General features: G+C 38.6%; 2 protein-coding genes across 3 annotated transcripts in view; one reads left to right on the plus strand and one right to left on the minus strand.

The window, feature by feature from the left end:
* Positions 1 to 20,100, minus strand: part of LOC134289963 (uncharacterized) — a 35,409-nt gene extending 15,309 nt beyond the window's left edge. The window contains exon 1 of one of the 2 annotated variants that reach the window (XM_062856815.1): positions 4,278 to 20,093. The gene's annotated coding sequence lies outside the window, so the exon portion shown is untranslated. Of the gene's footprint in view, positions 1 to 4,277 lie in introns of both variants that reach the window. The other variant, XM_062856816.1, reaches the window with a different exon arrangement.
* Positions 1 to 20,129, plus strand: part of LOC134289964 (beta-TrCP) — a 355,456-nt gene that overhangs the window by 23,420 nt on the left and 311,907 nt on the right. The gene's annotated exons all lie outside the window — the stretch shown is intronic.

Consider the following 20,129-nt stretch of genomic DNA (forward strand, 5'->3'; position numbering starts at 1 on the left):
CACCCTTCGATTCTGTGTAACCAGCTGTGTTCAAATCGGAACAATATACATTACCTGCTGCTGCCCATCTTCTCATTGACAAATCCGAAAAACCCAACAGTGAGCTTCGGACGTAGCCAGCGAGCCTCGTCATTATTCGTTTCCCAACTCATTGCCATCCACCATCAACATCATCCACACGGGTAAATCGACTCGATATAATCCTGCATCAACGTCATTGTGTGAGTAGTCCACAGTTTCGATCTTTCTCTGCGATCGCCGTTGCGTCAGTGTGCTGCTGTACACACATCGATATTTCGCCTTCTGTCATCTCCGCCGTGCTGCCAGTTTTCCTGGATTTTCGTCGATTTTTCTACGCTAAGAGTATCCCTACCGGTGTTGTAAATTTTGGGCGACATGGATGTCTGCAACAGCTGTGCAATTCACATGTCTGCGCCAGAAGTCGTTTGTGGCGGCTTTTGCAAAGCAAGCTTTCACTACAAATGTGCTCCGGTAGCGGAAGCTTTCTACAGAGAGGTGTACAGAGATTCCGCCACTTACTGGATGTGCAAAGATTGCCGGGAGATCATGGCCAACGCTCGTTTCAAAAACACCGTAAAGTCGATGAATGCTGCGACCAAAGAAATTAACGATGTCTATGCCAAGCTGGTTGACGATCTGAAGTCGGAGATTAAGGAGAGTCTAATCACCGAGCTGAGACAAGAGATCCAAGGCGGTTTCAATAAACTGTCTCCCGCGGCGCTATCTCCTGCTCCAAATCGGTTTCAATTCAACCGGCCAGCTTTGAAGAGAACTCGTGATCGTGATGAAGTGACTGCTGCGTTGTCCGAACGTCCTCCAAAAATCCTCCGAGGAACCAACCCCTCCACTACCGCAACTGTGGGACCGGCCGACATCCCGGCGAACAAGTTTTGGCTTTACTTGACCAAAATTTCTCCCGAGGTGACCGAAGAAGATATCCACAATCTTGCAAGGAGCAACTTACAGTGCGAAGATGTTACTGCCAAAGCGCTAGTGCCTAAAGAGCGCCCACCGTCAACGTTGACGTTTGTTTCATTCAAACTAGGAATTCCTCAGGATCTGAAGTCCAAAGCCATGGATCCGTCCACATGGCCACCGCAAATTCAATTCAGGGAGTTCATTGAAACCAGCTCCAGCGTTCAACATTTTTGGAAGCCACATCAGAGAACCGATCTTGGTCCAACGAGCGTTCCCGAACTCAATCCCGCTTTAGCACCAACGGTGAGTTTGAACCACGTAACACACACGTAACAAGTACAGCTGTTGAACAATTTCCGACCTCATCACCGAGAACAATTTCATCTCATCCTCATGCACCTTCTCCGCCTAGCCCGCGCTCTCCGCTAACGGTTTACTACCAAAACGTCCGTGGGTTGAGAACAAAGACAAATGATTTGCTCCTTTCTCTGCTGGCCTGTGACTTCGACGTTGTTGTTCTTACAGAAACATGGCTTCACGCCAATATTGCTTCCTCCGAAATATCTTGCAACTACACAATTTACCGTTGCGATCGCAATTCCTCTACCAGCCGTTTACTGCGAGGTGGTGGTGTGCTGATTGCAGTCAAATCGGAGCTAAACTGCGCAGCTGTTAATCTTGTTGATTGCGATGACCTGGAACAAATTGCCGTCCGCATCTCTCTGCCAAACGTCACCGTATTTGTCTGCTGCATCTACCTTCGCCCTAACAGCTGCCCCGAGAAATATATGAAGCATGTTGACTCCGTTAACCAGATTCAAAGTCAAGCGAATCCCCGTGACATTGTTGTCTGCGTTGGAGACTATAACTTGACTAATTTAGTCTGGACTTTTGATGAGGAGTGCTCGTCATATCTGCCGATTAACGCATCAACGGAACAGGAGCTTGCTCTGGTTGATTCCATGTTGTCATCTGGTTACTATCAAGTGAACGACCTTCTAAACGTGAACGGTAGACTTCTTGACTTGGTATTCGTTAATGACCCATGCATCACGAGTCTCTTCGAGTCTCCATATAGCTTATTGAAAGTCGACGCCCACCATAAGCCGTTTATCTTAACCGTTGACGCCCGTTCCCGCGAAGAAGAATCTCGAGGAGGTTCCTCAACGATCATTGACTATGACTTCAACCACTGTGACTATCAAGACATCAACTTAAGAATCGCCACCGTTGACTGGAATCAGGTTCTCGAAGAGGCGTCCATCGACGATGCAGTAACCGCCTTTTACAGCAATCTTCGTGACATCATCCAAGCTACCGTTCCTGTCAAGCGTCATCGAGTTTCCAAGCAGTTCAGTCAACCTTGGTGGACACCACAACTTCGCAACCTTCGGAATCGCCTGCGTAAGATAAGAAAAAGATTCTTCCGCAATCGGAATCATTTGAATTTGATGAACCTAAAGCACGCTGAAGAGGAGTACAGTCGGTTACAGCATGATCGTTTCCGTGAGTACATCGATAGCCTGCAAGAAAGTTTCGTACAAAACCCTTCTTCCTTCTGGACGTACATCAATAAGCGAAAGAGTTCAGCTCGTATTCCGGTTGATGTTACCTACTGCTCTCGTAGTTCCTGCTCACCTGTTACGACGGCGAATCTGTTTGCTGAATTCTTCCGTTCTGTTCACGACGATATCCCGCCTCCGCTGTCTAATGAGTACCTGAACAGCCTCCCGTCGTACAACATCCGGCTTCCGCAGGTAACATTCAACAATAATGAAATTCTCAACGCTCTTAGTGCCGTGGATGCGTCAAAAGGTCCCGGTCCCGACATGATCCCCCCTGTATTTATCAAACATTGTGCTCAATCGTTGGCATTACCGATTACTTCGATCTTTAATCGTTCATTGGCTGAAGGAGTATTCCCGGATGCTTGGAAGCTAGCCTCTATTATTCCAATCCATAAAGCTGGAAATATGCACAGTGTGGAGAATTATCGCCCGATATCGATACTAAACTGTCTTGCAAAAGTTTTCGAAAGCTTGCTATACGACGTACTGTATCCAGCTGTGCAGTCTACGATATCCGATTACCAGCACGGTTTTGTAAGAAAGCGATCAACAACAACGAACCTCATGGCGTATACTTACACCGTAATTAACGAGCTGGAGAAGCGAAATCAAGTCGATGCCATTTACGTTGATTTCTCCAAAGCATTCGACAAAGTGCCTCATGATTTAGCCATCGAAAAGTTGAACCGCCTTGGACTGCCGTCATGGATTATTCGTTGGCTGAAGTCCTATCTTTCGTCTCGCAAAGCTTTTGTCAAAGTGCATGATGGGAGGTCAAACGTTTTTGACATTCCTTCTGGAGTTCCACAAGGCAGTCATCTTGGCCCGCTTATTTTCATTTTATTTATAAACGATCTGTGCGCTAAAATCAACTCAAACAAACTGCTCTATGCTGACGACTTGAAGATTTTTCGCGTTATTAAGTCATTTGTTGACTGTTGTGCATTGCAAGCTGACATCGAATATGTGTCATGTTGGTGTGACTTGAATGGAATGAAGATGAATGTGTCCAAATGTAACACGATCACGTTCACTCGCCGCCAGTCTTCTACTATGTTTGACTATGCCCTTGTCAATACGCCACTAAATCGGGTTACATCGATCAAAGACCTTGGTGTGGTTTTAGACAGCAAGCTTCGATTCACGGATCACATCGCTGTGACAACAGCCAAGGCCTACGCGATGCTTGGCTTCCTGCGCCGCAATACAGCTAACTTCGAAAATGTTCATGCATTGAAGTCTTTGTACTGTGCCATAGTGCGTAGTGTACTTGAGTACGGCATTCAAGTCTGGGCACCGCACCATAACGTTCATGTCAACCGGATTGAGAATGTACAGAAACGCTTCATACGGTATGCACTTCGGAATCTTCCGTGGAACGACCCGGTTCAACTGCCTCCATATGAGCAACGATGTGCCCTGATAAGACTTCAACCGTTAGCAAGTCGTCGTGTTATGCTGCAAAGACTTTTCGTATTTGACATCATTCAAAGCAATATCGACTGCAGCAGCCTTCTTGAGCATGTGAGACTCCACGCACCTGTTCGCCAAGTTCGAAATCGCCAGCTGCTGCGGATTCCTGGCCACCGCACCGACTATGGACTGTTTAATCCATTAGATTTCTGTTGTAGACTATTCAATGATGTGTGTGACGTTTTTGATTTTAATGTTAGTAAACTAGTTTTTAAGAATAGGATTAAGAATTTTTAATCAGTCTGTGTGGCACTTGTGTCAAAGATGTAGTATCAATAAATAAATAAATAAATAAACAAAAACTAGAAAGGCGATGAAAATGGTCACCGATGCAACGATATGGAATCAAAATAGATGAGAAATTATCGACCGAATCATTATCTATGAACATATCGCTAAATGTTCTTTATCATTCTTTCTTTTTTTCGTTTCAGCAACAAAATCGAAACCTCTCTACTATCTCTTCATTTTCTGCCTCTTCCCACATCTTCCTATATCCTCTACCCCATCTATTCAATGTATCTGACACTTGTTGGGACTGGTAACGCCAGCGCCTGCCTGTGGAAGATCCCGGTGTGCTAATTCGGTGTAGGACATGTTAACGGGGGAGGCTTAGTAGGTCCACATCTGCCTACAAGCAGATGGGCTGACAGTTGTCGGCCTGGGTGTGGACTGAGCAATTACAATTACAATTACAATTATTTTCATTTATTGATTTAAATGTGTGAACATAATGTATGCCTTACAATCAATCTTCTTACAAAAGTGAGTTAAAACCCTTTGCCGCAACGATTTCAGGGTGCATACTACACATATTATGCATATATAGTAGTTTCTATACGAAATTATCATTGCTTTAAAGATTCTGTAATTATATTGATATACAAGACTCAGAAATCTAGTGCGAACTTTTGCCCCACAGCTACTGCGAACTTTTGCCCCACTGTCGAGGTTTTAACAATGTCCCTTTCTGCAAGAAGCACTAAGAGTTTACTGTTTATTCGAGTGCATCTCGCGAACTACTATGGAATAACAGTTCTCCGACATCAAGAGATTATGAGATTCTTCTTCTTCCTGTTCAAGGATGGGAAAAAATCATTTATTTATTGCATATCCCTCACTAGTGCCATTTACACTTATCAATAAGTTGATTCAACCAAGAGGTTCAATCTTTCCTTCAACTTCATCAAGAAACACAATTTGATGGAAATATTGCTAAATGTATTGCTTGCATTTTTATTGCGGAGAAGATGGATGATAATATTGAATCTTGATATAAATACTGATCAACCTGCAAAAGCGAGGATTGAGGTTGATGTTCATATCCTCAATATTTCCCCTCCGAAAGATTGATCCAACCACCACTATCATCCAGTCCATCAAGATCATTCAAGTCCGTCAAACTTTCCCCTCAAGTTGTTTCATTCGATCAACCCAGCAGGGTAAAAGAGTCAGCAGATTGAGCGAAGACCATTCCATCAGTGAGGAAGAGATAGCAATTCACCAACGTTCAGCGCGTGGTTCACGGCGTTCATGGTGGCCAGTTCAATTGAATTTTATGGAATGCTTTGAAAGCAAATTTCTAGAAATAAAGTGTCACGTTTTTGCATTGTTAATATTATAAAGACTTGATCATTGAGAAAGTGCCAATTTCGATGCTTCGCTTGCTTATTCAGTTCCATTAATTATTATGAAAAAATAATATTTTGATAATTTTGGTCATTTAGCAAGCCAAATTCGATTTTTTTTGTAAGCATTCATAAACTCTTATTTATTGAACCCAATATTTCGGATAAATATGATGAATTGGTAAATAGTGGATCTATTTACTAATTCATCATGCTATTTTTCCTAATGTCTTGAGAAGGTTTATGTATCTTAATTTCTAACACAAGTTATGAACTTCTACCGTTGAATCAAAATATTTCATACAAAATGGTGCTTAAACAATATGTATAACAGTTACGTTCAAACAAGTTTTAATTTTTGCTAATGTCATAGTGAATATGTAAAGGTGTATAGGTTTGGAAAACAAAGACTGATAAGAGGTTATTGCCATATTGATTTGTTTGTTTCGCTCATTATTGAAAATGTTTGCTTTATCCGTTATTATTAAAATAGGTTTCTCTATAGCTAGATTGATTACTAAACGATAATTAAATTATATGATTTGAGAGTGACTGCGGGTATTTTTGGCAGTTTTTCTCTCTTTGCCATAAGGGTTTTCTGTCGTCCAAATTCCTTGAAACCTATTTGTATACAGTTTGATTGGCAAAGATGTGACGCTTAATGTGATAAACTTAAAGGCTTTAGATAACACCCCATGACGAAGAGAAAAAGCTGTCGAAAATATACTGAGTTTCCCTATATCGTTCTAGCATTTTATGCTGAAAGCACTAGAAAATCGCATATGCGCATAAATTAAAGATGTGATATAAAACATCATAAACCAATGTTAAATATTAAACATTATTTCTAAATAATCTAATGAAAATTTACGATACGCAACTTACTTGTGCTTGAACATGTTTATTTGGCAGCGCTTTCTTGTTTCTTTTATTCCATCATTCCATCAATTATTTCTTTCTCAAGGATTATTGATGGAATCACGAGGATCAAACCAAGTATCAATCCAATATCTTCGACATTACCCCTTTGCCGAGGTTCGAGCAGAGAGAAAATCTCCCGGCAGTATGAGAGAAGGTAATGCATAAAGAGAGAAAAAAAAAACAAGTGTCCGTGCATGCTTAGCAAACGTACACAGCTCGCAAAGCAAAGCCTTTTATTGAATCAATGCGTCGTCGTCGGTGGATGCGGGGTTGGTTTTCAGTCCTACCGATCCCAATGCCAATAATGCGGAAGATAATGTATACAATGCATTTCTGTCAAAATTGTATTTTTTTTAAATAAATTTTCTATTCACATTAATTCTTCTTCTAAGCTTGAACATTATTACATATTCAAACATACACTCCCGATCAAAAATTTAGGGTCACTCTCTCAAATACATGTCATTTTTTTAGGATCATATCTCCGCCTATTTGCGTCCGATTTCAAAATCCTAGATCTCATTCAAAAGATAATATGTCAAAGAAACTTTGGATTTGAATGGAAAAAATACAAAAATGTTTGATGTAAACTTAAGTTTTCTAAAAAAATTAATAAAAACTTATGGCAGCGTCGCTGGAAATTGGGTCGACATAATTTTATGTTGAGAGCGGTAATATAACCTATTTTCTATCAGCTTTCAATCGCTTTTTACCGAACTTAGCTAAAAAATCTTGAAAAAAAAAGTTTTAAGTAAATTAGATTTTGATGTCATTGACCAAAACTTTGTGGTCACCCCTCAAGATGATGTATCGGCCAAAAGTTTGCGATCACTTTCGTAAAACATAAAAAGGTGATTTGTTGATATCTTTGCCATCTTTCATTCATTTTTAATTCTGCTTGGATTATTTGAAACATAACAAGTGGTACTTACTACATTTGAACCACACATATTTTTTTAAATTTAGATTCTAAAACATAATGTAAAATTGCCTTATTTTTTGCAATGTGGTGAAATGTGTTAACTTCACATAACATTTTTATATATAAAAATCGTTGAATACGTTAATTTAGTTAATTTTCTTTGAAATGATCCAAAACGAATTGAAATTGAACTAAAGATAACGAAGATATCACCAAATCATTTGTTTTACGACTCCAAACTTTTGGCTGATACATCATATTGAGGAGTGGTGACCCCAATCTTTTGGTCAATAGCATCAAGAGGTAATTTATTTAATAACTTTTTTTTCTAGATTTTTTAGCCAAGTTTGGCAAAAAGCAGTTGAAAGCTAATAGAAAATAGGTTATATTATGTACCGCTCTCATCATGAAATTTTGTGGACCCATTTTCCAGCGACACTGCCGTAAGTTCATGTTTATTTATTAGAACATTTGGCAACTTTGGGTTAAGTTTACATACAAACATTTTTGTGAAAGTTTCACCTGAATCATGTTCAAAGTTATTTTGACTTATTATCTTTTGAATCAGACCTATGGTTTTGAAATCGGGCGCAAATTGGCGGAGATATGGGCCTAAAAAATTACATGTTTTTGAGGGGGTGACCCCAAATTTTTGATCAGGAGTGTATTGTACATATGTTTTTTTTTATTACGAAAAGTTTTTGGACAGCCCATGGGAAAATTACAAAATTACTACTGAAAGGTGTTTTTATTCGGTGAATTCAATGCAGCTTATATTTACATCTGAAAAACTTCGGTGAATTCACCAGACAGACAAACAGGCTATCTGTGTTATTTCCAGCAACTGCTGCATTCGGTTGTCCTAGAGTGACACATTTTTTTCTACATTCTAAAAAATCAAAATTTTCAACGTCTGTTGTCTGTGATTTTTTTCATAAAATGCTGTGTCTGGTTGTTTAAGGTTGTCACTGGTTTTTATTTCCAGTAACTGCTGCATTCGGTTGCCTAAGAGTGACAGATTTTTTTCTGCGATAAAAGAATCAATTTTTTCAACGTCTATGATTTTTTTCATCAAATGCTGTGTCTTGTTATCTAAGGTTATCACTGGTTTTGTTTTCTGCATCTGATAGTAAAAATGAATTGAGGTGTCAAATATTTAAAAAGATCAAAATTTTCAACGTCTGTTGTCTGTGATTTTTTTTTTCATGGAATGCTGCGTCTGGTTGTCTAATGTTGTCATTGGTTTTGTTATCTGCATCTGATAGTAAAAAAGAATTGAAGTGTCAAATATCTAAAAAAAAAACAAAATTTTCAACGTCTGTTGTCTGTGATTTTTTCATCAAATGCTGTGTCTGGTTGTCACTGGTTTTGTTTTCTGCATCTGATAGTAAAAAAGAATTGAAGTGTCAAATATTAAAAATAAATCAAAATTTTCAACGTCTGTTGTCTGTGATTTTTTTGCATAAAATGCTGTGTTTAGTTGTCTAAGGTTGTCACTGATTTTGTTTTCTGCATCTGCAAAAAAAATTCAACGGCTGTTGTCTGTGATTTTTTTTTTCATCAAATGCTGTGTCTGGTTATCTAAGGTTGTCACTGATTTTATTTTCTGCATCTGATAGTAAAAACGAATTGAAGTGTCAAATATAAAAAAATCTAAATTTTCAATGTCTGTTGTCTGTGATTTTTTTCATCAAATGCTGTATCTGGTTGTCTAAGGTTGTCGCTGATTTTGTTCTGTGCATCTGATAGTGAAAAGGAATTGAAATGCCAAATTTTTTTTTTTTTGTGAGAATTTCCCCGCGTGCTGCGTCTGGTTGGCTAATCACCGGACAGACAAACAGGGCTATTATATATATGTGATTTAAAAGAAAAATGGCAACACGGCAGAATGTTCTGCAATGATGATGCTCTCGTTCACGCGCTGCTGCATTGAAAGGTTGATCTGGAGGGGAAATATTGAACCAATCATTTGATCCATGGAATAATTTGACTCATGGTTTGAGCAATCTTCGAGAGGATTGATGTAACAATTTTGAAGGTGGGGAAATATTGTAGAGAAAATTGAAGTAAAATGCGCTATGGAGGGGAAATATTGCTGCGTGGTTGATCAAACGGAAGATAGGGGAAAAGTTGAATGATTGATATCAATCTATTTTTGAACAATAATATACATTCAATGTTTCCATAAAACGGTCAACTATTGATCAATATATGCATCGTGTGACTGGCGCTACTCACATCCACACACAATCTGATGCGAGTGTGCTTCTCCCCCAGCCAAGCAAAATCTTTCCACTTTCATTGCCCATTCTTTCTAATCGCCGAGCACCGGGCGACGCAAGCAACGACGGCCGATTGAATCGCTACCGAATGTGAGTGCCGAAGGCGAACGAACCAATGTTGAAGGAATGTTTGCGTTCTGAGTCGGGTGCGAGAGCATTCACTTTGGAACGTTCATTTAGCGTTCAGTGGAAGCATTCAGTACTGGAAATAGAATCAGTGAGTGCGTTTTGATTCAATCAACTGAATGCCACTCGGTAGTTGAGAAAGCGAACGTTCTTTTCGTATACACCGATGCAAGCTGATTCATTTCGCACTCTTTTTGTTTCTCTCCTGATTCGCTTCGGTGGCGTCGGTTGCGAGTCGTTCGTGTTTCGTTCGTTCTTTGTGCGCCGCGCTCTCACTCAGTATTCGCCTTGACGGAGGCTCTCTGAGAGAATTGCGCTGTGCGTGAAATCATTTTTTTTTAACATGGGAAAGGATAGGAGCTGCATTTTCAAATGCTTCTAAAATATTTTAGGGACTTCAGATTGAAAAAAGTGTTAATGTTTTGCAATATACTTTCAATTAGCTACATTATAACTGGTTTTAGACAAAAGTTTTTAAATCACAATGTTATGTCTATAATATAGCGTATCAAAATGTCATTCGATAACATTAAGAACGTTTTGCTTGAAAAAATTTCTATAAAGAATTAGAAGCATTTGAAAATGCAGCTCCTATCCTTTCCCATGTTAAAAAAAATTGTTTTCACGCAAGCGCAATTCTCTCAGAGAGCCTCCGTCAAGGCGAATTGGGTTGTTGGCGTTCTTTTTGCTATTTTGCATCGTCGGCATTCGGGTGAGCGAATGAGTTTTCCCATGCTTGTTCCTGTTACAACAAATTCTTATTCCAAAAGGTCCAAAAATTCTATCAAAACACCTAGAAACACATTTTTTCGCATTACTCTGCCAAACCATAACGAAATCGTTCCAATTTTTATTGACGAGTTGCTGACCTGATTATGTGTCGAACCCATACAGAGTTGTTTGGGTTCTTAACTCGTGCTCAGAAAAAGACCCACTGCGAACTTTTGCCCCGTGCGAACTTTTGCCGCGCATTACTCTATAGTTTCAAAATTAGATGATTAACTTCGGACCGCAACAAGCTAAATCGGTGAAAGCTTTTCATTATTCATCATGTAACATTCAGTTACATTATTCACACATACTTTTATACCATATATTTAAAAAAAAATGTTCAAACTCGAGACATTTCGAAGAATACTATTTGCGGCAAATATACCACAGTGGGTCTGGCCGCCTTTACGCTTGCATTATATCTTTGATGTGCCACAAGCCTCAATATTGACATGAAAAGTGATTGGGCCTAATCTAACCTGTTAACTTTTCAGGATACGTTTGTATTAGATTAGATTAGAACAAATTCCCGGAAGAAATCGAATAAGGAATTTCGAATCCTTGGAATACTTGTGGAGGAATCCTTGAAAGAATCTATAACACAAAAAACTTGACGCTGAGTTTGAACATCCACGTAAATAACTGACAATTTGGCAAGACTTGACCTAAAAAAATTACATGTTCTTTACTAGAAAAAAAAATCAAACTTTCTACCGTAATCTTCAGGATCAGTTTGCAACAGTGTCTTTTTAAATGGCATACAATCCATGCACTTATGGGAAGCTGCATCAGAAGGATTACCTTACGTTCTGTCCTATCCAAGGCCTAGTTTAGAGGTTTTAGTGCTATTCAGCGGACGACTAGTAGCCTTTCACAAAAAAAAAAATCACAGAGGAAACATCAGTGACTATATCGGAGTCACATTATAGCCAGTAGGAAGCCTTCTACGTAAGCCTCATTACCAAATTTGAGCATCAATAAAGCTAAAACCTTTCACCTCGATCGCAAAAATCCAGTTACTTTTTCGCAAACCTCACAAATCATCCCGTCAAGGACAGATTACCACTGCCTGGATGTGGTTTTTTGATTGACATTGAACAAACCCGGTTCAACACTTCCATGTGGTGGCGACCCACGACCACGGACGGTGACGAGTCAAGCGCACGCGCCCAAACATAGACTGTGCTGCTCGCTTGCTTGCTGTTAACTTGAACCGGTGTTATAGTCGCATTTCCGTTATGTGGGTATGCGAATCGACCGACACTTCGGAAACCAGTCACCTCACGTTGTCATCGTCGTCGTCGTCTACTTCGCCGATGAAATCCAAGTGATTGCACGCCTTATGGTGATTTTGTCGTTATACTGTTGTTACCCGTTCACTGACTGCCGCCATCATTAGTCATTGCCAATCGTACTCGTACCTATGCCGTTGGGGAACGACAAATGAACGAACGAACAACGTTCAATAATCGCACGGAAGGTCAACTGCTTCCTGCTGCTGACACTCCACAACTGTGGATTAGTAGTACCCACAGTGGTGGACGAAACAATGGAAACAAACCTACTCGTATGTATGCAATTTAAAATGAACAATTCAATGTTCATATGGTGAGCGTGCTGCTAAACATCTTCGGTATTCTATACTGGGATGTTCTTATCGTGTTGCCCGTCACTGTAACTCCGGCGTGCAGCGATCGCCCAGAGTGTAGTTAACTTAATATGTCAGAACGGGACAGTACAGATCAATATCGGAAGCTACTTAGCTGCGGTTAGGGTTAATGAGAGGAAGTTTGTGCGAATTGTATTCAATTCGAATTTTAGATTTTGCCATCTATCATCTGTGTGGTAATTATTTCTTCTATGAAGAAGAATGTCAGATGAATTGTATGGTGTCGACTTATTTTCATATCTCTCTCTGTGTTTCGGAAAACAAAGTGCCATAATACTTCCGGTGGTAGCATTGCCGATAATGAACGGTAGCCAATCCAATTACTCATAGAGCCTGCCTTGGTATCAGTGGCGATTCCCTAACCTCAAACGTACCTGTTCAACGAGTGTGAATTCTTGAATTTTCTGAACAAATTAGCTTGTAATGAGTAGAAGATGAAGAGATTATATATTCATACCAACTTTCAACTTTATTTTGATCCTAAATGTTCTGCAATTGCTATTTTTAGGGTCGTTGAACAGGTAAAAAGTGAGGTTACGAGACGCCACTGCTTGGTATGACTCGTAGTCTGCAGTTGTGTAGCAGCAGCACCAGCAGACCAACACAATTGGGTTCAACAACAAAGTGTATACTGGATAGACAGAATGAGACCCAAAAAATCCGTGTTATAAAGTGAATATAGGGAAAATTAAGTATTTTCGGCAGTTTTGTTCTCTGTTGAACCTCAGAATCGGCCACAAATTCTTCCCAACTAAGTTGAATTATACTTCCAAGTTTCAGGAAATTTGGCCGACAAAAACCCATCATGTCGAAGAGAACAATCCTGCTGATAATGCCCATCGTCACCCTAAACAAAAACCAAATTAAATTGAATGGTCTGGTGATTCGTGGGCGAAAGACACAAAACTGTGATGATGAGTGTGAAGCTGGGAGTGATGCTGCGTAGTTAGACAGAAAGTCATTAATTATGCCGAATAGTCAGCAGGACGAATTGCAATTTGGCAGTTATGAAACTGAAAATGGATCTGTTGTTTTTACCTTTTTCAACAATTATTGCCAATGAAACTAGAAAGGACAGCGTACTTTTAAAAGATGGAAATAATCATGGGTAAAATGTCAGTAGATTCAACATTATAATAATTATTAGATACTGTACTAATGGACCGAAGGAAAAATAAACTGAATTACCTGTAGATGCCTTACATTACAGAAGCAATGAAATTATAAAGAGTAATCTATGCTTAAAAAAAGGAAAACCAGATTTTTCAAATATTTATCAATAAGTTTTTCATATTCAGCACAGGGTGTCTACTACCCGGAAAAAAACTTAAAACCTGGAATCCTCAGGGAATATTTTGAACACTCAGAGAAATTTTGCTCTGATAAACTAATTTTTCTATTTCTAAATCTGCTCTGAAGTAGATTTCAAAGAGTTTACATTGTTGGCATTAAAAAATTGGAATATGTAGTGTTTACTTCTTTCGAACATAAACTTTTACTGCATGCTTGAAGTAAGAATTGTGTAAACAAATATTTTTCCCGTAGTGCTGACGGGTCTGACTGGAAGCTTGTGGTGCCGTGAAAACGTTGAAATGATGATTCCGTTCCGGATAATTATTCGAAAAAAAGAAGCTTGATCAAGGAGTCCAGGTAACCGCGCTAGAGCAACAAGAGGAGAACTCCTAGATCTAGTAGCTGTTTTCGGCAAGCCACCGATTCCAATAAAATTATGCTAATTCCATGTGAACGCCATTCCATGCCATCGCCACCCATTCCATGTTGATAATTCTGGAGGTGAAAATCTAGCAATACACTCCACTACAAGAATTTTCCACAAATTTCGTCAAGGTTTCTTAGTGGAAATTATGTAAAAATATCTTGGAGTGCTTCCCAGAATTTGTCACAAGTTTCCTTCCGTATTTTTTCAAGTCATATTTCTTGGCATTCCTTTTTAAATTCCTCCCGGAGATTCTTTCGAATTCCTACCAGCATTTTTCCAAGATTCCAGCAATTCTTTCCAGGATTCTTCCTTGTACATCTTCGATGAATCCTTAATTCCAACCGATTTCTCCTAGAGTTTTACGACGGGTATCCTAAATAATTTTCCATCCACAATTTCTTCCTGAGGTTTTCTCGTTATTGCTCCCGTGGGATTTTTCTAAGAGTCCCTCCAGCGTTTTGCCACAATCTCCACAAAAGTTTCTCTAAAGATTTCCTCTTGAAGATTTTCGGCGATTCCTTCCGGTGTTCCTCTCAGAGGCGCCTCGTCCACATGTTCGACCTGTTCTTGGAACATAAGGATGAGAATAAAACTCGTAAAACAATCTTCAAGTAGATATACCAAAAGAATAAACTAAGTTTAAAACTCCCACCGCACATACCCCATAACAACTTGCACGCACACAAGGCGCAAACATCGTTCTCGGTTTATGAAGAACGAAAGACGACTCCAAGCCATCCACCGGCAGAAACCATATAACAAGAGCATGCGAGAGCCAGCCTTGCGCAGCTCTCTCTTGCTCGACTCTTCGAAACTACATGCCACCGGTTCCCCGATTCATGCGAACGATGGATGCTGTTCCCAAACCAACAGTTTTCTCACTTTTTTGCCTCCGAATGGCAGTGTTCATTCGAATTCATTTCACTTTAGGCTGTGACCATAGTGGGTAAGGTGAGATGCGATCGGATGCGATAAGTTATGAGATGAGAAGAGGGATGTTTGATAGGCCATAGTGCATGAGGTTTTCAATGAGGGTGCGCATGTTGTTTTCACATCCTTTTTCGCCTATTTCGTGCGCATCAACGACTCGCGTGATTTGATCGATGAAGTCGTTTGTATGTTGAAGCGCTTCTTTGGATGTGGGTAGTGAAATGATCGTTTCATCTATAAGAGCGGAAAGATAAAATGCACCCGCTTTTTGTTTTGCGCGGGCCGTTTTTTTTACTATAACTTAGTTTTGATCTGATCCTGTTGTAATAGCAAAAACCGACCAGTTCAAAAAAAATCTGGTGTAACTGTACAAGATTGAGATTATTGAATTAATTATTTAAGAAAATAATGTATAACATGTAATTATATCCGCGTGAGCGATGTCTTTATGTGTACACTTATTTTTACTTTCCGAACTGGGCTATCTGAGTGTTGATTTATATTTAAATCAATATGAGACTGTTATACTGATTTTCGGCATGAAAACATTACTTGATTGTGCTGACCTCGGCAAAAAGAAACAAGAATTCGACAAGTATGTATTATTTAAGAGTATAGGTTTTTTATTACATAATTTTCGGCGATATTTACGAGAAAAGATGTCTCTAATAAGTACACAATATTCATCATAAGGACTGTATCGTTAATTATGAGTACACCTTTAAGGCCCTGTATTAAAAAGACTAAGTCTTATTTTGACAACTGCTGTGTGTTTATGTGTTGCTAGCGTTGTAAACAAAAGATAACCTTCATTAAAAGTTAAAGTTTTTCCTCAAGTGGAGCAACGCGAGTGTTTACGGATGAAAAGCGAAAATCGATTGTGACCAGGTACTGCTATGAAAAATGATTATCGCTAAGAAAATTAGCAAAAGTTGGAGGTGTTAGCGTTTTTTCTGTCCAAAATGCTGTCATGCGCCCGAGCCTTCCAAATAAACGAATAAGTAAAAAAAAAATGCTGTCAAACGATACGGTATGCATAACACACTGATAGACTCACCCGGACGCGACAGAAAACCAGGGCCCTGTAGCATAATCGGGCTAATAATATTAGCTACAAGTTACAAGTTACAAGTACTAATATTATAAGTGCTAATAATTTGTGTTGCATAAAGGCTCAATTTTCCACTAATATTATTAGCACTTGTAATATTAGTGACCATGAAAATACAAGTTGTTTTGGTTCATTTACCTGTCAAAATTCATCCGACAGTTCACTATTAATTTGAAATGGCAGTTGATGTTTGTTTATATTCTGCATTTACTGCGTAATATCCGGAAATAAGTTCAATTATTCCGAAGTTTTGCATTCTTTATACGATAGATGAAGAAAAGCATGTGCTGTTTGGATAATTTTCGGCCGCTCTGACAAAATATTTTTTTACAAAGTATGGCACTGCAAGTACCTCGATTTTTAGTAAAATGTCCCAAAGATTTAATAGTACTGGTTGAAAAACAATGTATAAAGATTTAGCAACATGTATTATGATTCTTGTTAAAATCCGAAGTGATATGGGATGCAAAAATTGAGCTTTTACCTACTTTTATATGTCGCAACTCGATTTAAGTTAGTGTATGTATATTGTAGCACTTGATTAGCTTAATGATGCACAATCCAAGCAATTGATTCAAATTTATTTCGGATCTGCAACTTTACCTGTGCTTATGCAGTGACTATAACCTCCAATCAAAGATGGGTACATGTTGAAACTTTTTAGAACTTAAGAGACAGCAGAAATTATATTTTGGATACAAAGTGTACATAAACGCAATTTTCTCTTCAATGAGTTTCGAATACATACTGCCAAATTTAATCGTCAAAAACTGGTATTAAGGTTGACATGTTAGAGAAATAATATCTTTTGAGTTCATCAAAATGGTAAATCGATATATTCAAAACTAAATATGACTTCTGCAATACTTTAAATCTAACTTGTAAATTCTTTTACAAGACCTTTGAGACTTGTAATCAAAAGTACAAGTCATAGCTAATATTTTATACTTGTAGTTTGTTTATGCAACATACACTTGTAAATTCTACTAATAATATTAGTCCAACCGACTTGTAGTATTGGACTTGTAACTTGTACTTGTAGTATTTTTATGCAACAGAAAATTTTAAGTTACAAGCTACAAGACTAATATTATTAGTAAAATTTTCATTATGCTACAGGCCCCAGGTGCGTCCAAGTCAAATTTGGACAGAAAAATTTGCAAAATCTTCAAAAGAAAAAAAGGAGGTATTCATCATAGATTGCGCAAAAAAGTGTGGAACGACTATTGGTATGGTTCAGCGCGCCAAGGAGCGTAATTCCCTGAAGACTTACCCAAAACAGAAATGTCCAAAAAAACAGTCAAATTCTGGCGGATTATGTGAAAACTCGGGCTTGGAAACTGTACGACGATATTTTGAGCAAACATTACTTGTGCATAATCATGGATGATGAAACGCATGTTAAATTGGACTACAAGGAACTTCTAGAGGCACACTTTCTCACTGTAAAGTAGGGCATGGATGTTCAGAACTCGGAGAAGTCGATTTATTGCGAAAAATTTGGAAAAAATGTGTTGGTTTGACAAGCAATTTGTCAAAAAGGTATGAAATCGTGACCTTTCTTCACCGTCCCAAGTATGAACGTCGAAATATTTCGGAAGAAATAACTACAGAAACTAATTCTGCCATTTATCTGAAAGCACAAAGGTCCAATATTATTTTGGCCGGATTTGGCATCCTGCCACTATGCGCGTGACACCTTTGACTGGTATGAAGAAAGCAATATCCAATTTGTGGAAAAAACAATGAACCCTTCAAATTGCCCGCAAATTAGGCACATATAGAAGTATTTGGCTTTGATGAAAGGGAAACTACGGCAAAAGGATAGAGGAGCAGAGGACGTCATCAAATTCAAGAAAAACTGGGCCAACCCAAGCAAAACCATCGACGGAATGGTTGTCCAAAACCTTATGAAGAACTTCAAGAAGAAGGTGCGAGAGCTGGCAAGATTCACGAAAAATTAAATACAAAATGATACCATGGGCTTTTCTGATGGTCAATAAACAATGTAATTGAATTTAATTTACAAAACAAATAAAACATTTTCAGATACAGTAACTTTCAGGTGTACTCATAATTAACGATACAGTCCTTTTATTAGGTAAAAGCAGGCCCCTGGCAGCAATGAAATGTATCGTAGCTAACATCTAACTGCCTTATACTCATATTCGTGGAAATTGAAACGAGCGTGTAATCAACAAACGCAGCTTTTGTTTGATGTTGTGAGCCACACACGAAATCACATTCATAATGCGTGTTTGTTGGGTTGCTTTGTTCAACTAATCGCATGCTCCTCTTACCGTACATTAATATTAAAGCGAGTTTGAAGTGTTTTGTGATCATAAGAGGTGGAAAAATGATTCCAAAAACTGATCAACAAATTAAAATAAACGTTAAACAAAAAATTGTTGTTGTTTTCGCATTTGACAGTGGGCGCTATTTACTAGCGCCCAGGACATCCTGTCTACCATGATTCCAATGCATTGATATAGGCCGTGTCAGGGGCCTGGGTAAAAGAATATCAATCGAAATTGATGTCACACTATTTTCGTTAAGGGATCTAGTTTTGCTTGACAAAGAAAAAGGCAGAACTTTTCAATCAGCATTCTTTTAGCAATTAAGTTGAATACCATAAAACCTTCTAACTTGCACATGAATAACATGCACTGAACAAACGACCATATCAAACATTGATCACTTGATTCAAATCCCGAACAGAGAAAATAAAATGTTTTCTTATACACATATAATAACAAAATTTTGCTGTAAAAAAAACTTAAACGATTTGATGGAATACTAGGGTAACCAATATAATTTGGACCCCCATATATTTTGGACCCCCTGTGTCGTTTTATCACAACTTACACAGGTTAAATGATGAGATGACGAATTTTTTTAGAATCATTCGCTAAATAAGATCGCTCTGCACGGGCAGTAATCATTTCCTCACTGGAAATATCATAATTTGCCTTGAAATTATTTTTTGCCAATCTCGTCATCCGAGCGAGTGTCGCATCATGTTTACAAAAAGAGATTGCGGTGCTGAGGAAACTTGCAGATGTAAACAAAAACGTTTATCATTCTAGCGCATTAAATTCGCAAAGTTCGTCTAATCAGCCTTTGTCAATCAAGTAATTAGGATATGATCCAGCATATTCAAGCGGCAAATTCTTCCAAAATAGTTTCAAACGAGTTTAAACACCGGGTGTCCAAAATATATACTGAAGAAGGTCCATAATATATTGGGGTGTCCAAAACAGTGACAACTGATGCTTCAAAAATCAGTTATTTTCACCAAATTTTCAGCCAGAAATGTGGGTATTTTTAACGCACAGTAGAGACTTTAACGAACATACTAACATCATCATTATGTGTAAATACCCTCTGAATCTGTTTGATTTTGAATTAAATTCGAACCAATGACCTCTAGGGGTCCAAAATTCAACCGTTACCCTATTTTATATGCAATAAAATATGTTATTGTACATAGTGATCGATAGACAATATGATAAATTTTTATTACGTCTGGTCCATCAAAATGCATGTCATGTGAAAAAGCATTGACTTATGTTTAAAAACAACAACATATTAACGCATTTTATATTACCCACTAGCATTCCCAGCACATTAAATCCGCATTGCTTTACATACACAACGAGCGCAATCATAAAATCCATACCCGACAAGCATTCTCTTGCGTTCTCTTGCGATCACATGCGTCGAAGCAGCTCCATCGCATCACCGCACTCATCGCAACTCATCTACTATGTACGGTTCATGCGTTCTGCATATAGTTTCCACAGAGTGTGCTTCGACGCTTATCCGATCTCTTATCTCTTTGCATCGCACCTCAGCCACTATGTGCTCAACGTTACTCTGTCGCTCATACGTTCCCTACTCGTCTAGAACCAGCAGCAGCGTCGTCAACGTTTCTTTTCTTTTTTCACTTCCCGCCTGCTTCTCACGCGTACACGCACGCTAAGCGCAATCGACTAAAGTCTTTAAAATCATGTTTAAAATTTACAGTTTTAGAATGCTAAAAAAATGTATGTTGTATCGTTGTTGGAAA

This window comes from Aedes albopictus, chromosome 3 (assembly GCF_035046485.1).
Source record: "Aedes albopictus strain Foshan chromosome 3, AalbF5, whole genome shotgun sequence".
NCBI lineage: Eukaryota > Metazoa > Arthropoda > Insecta > Diptera > Culicidae > Aedes > Aedes albopictus.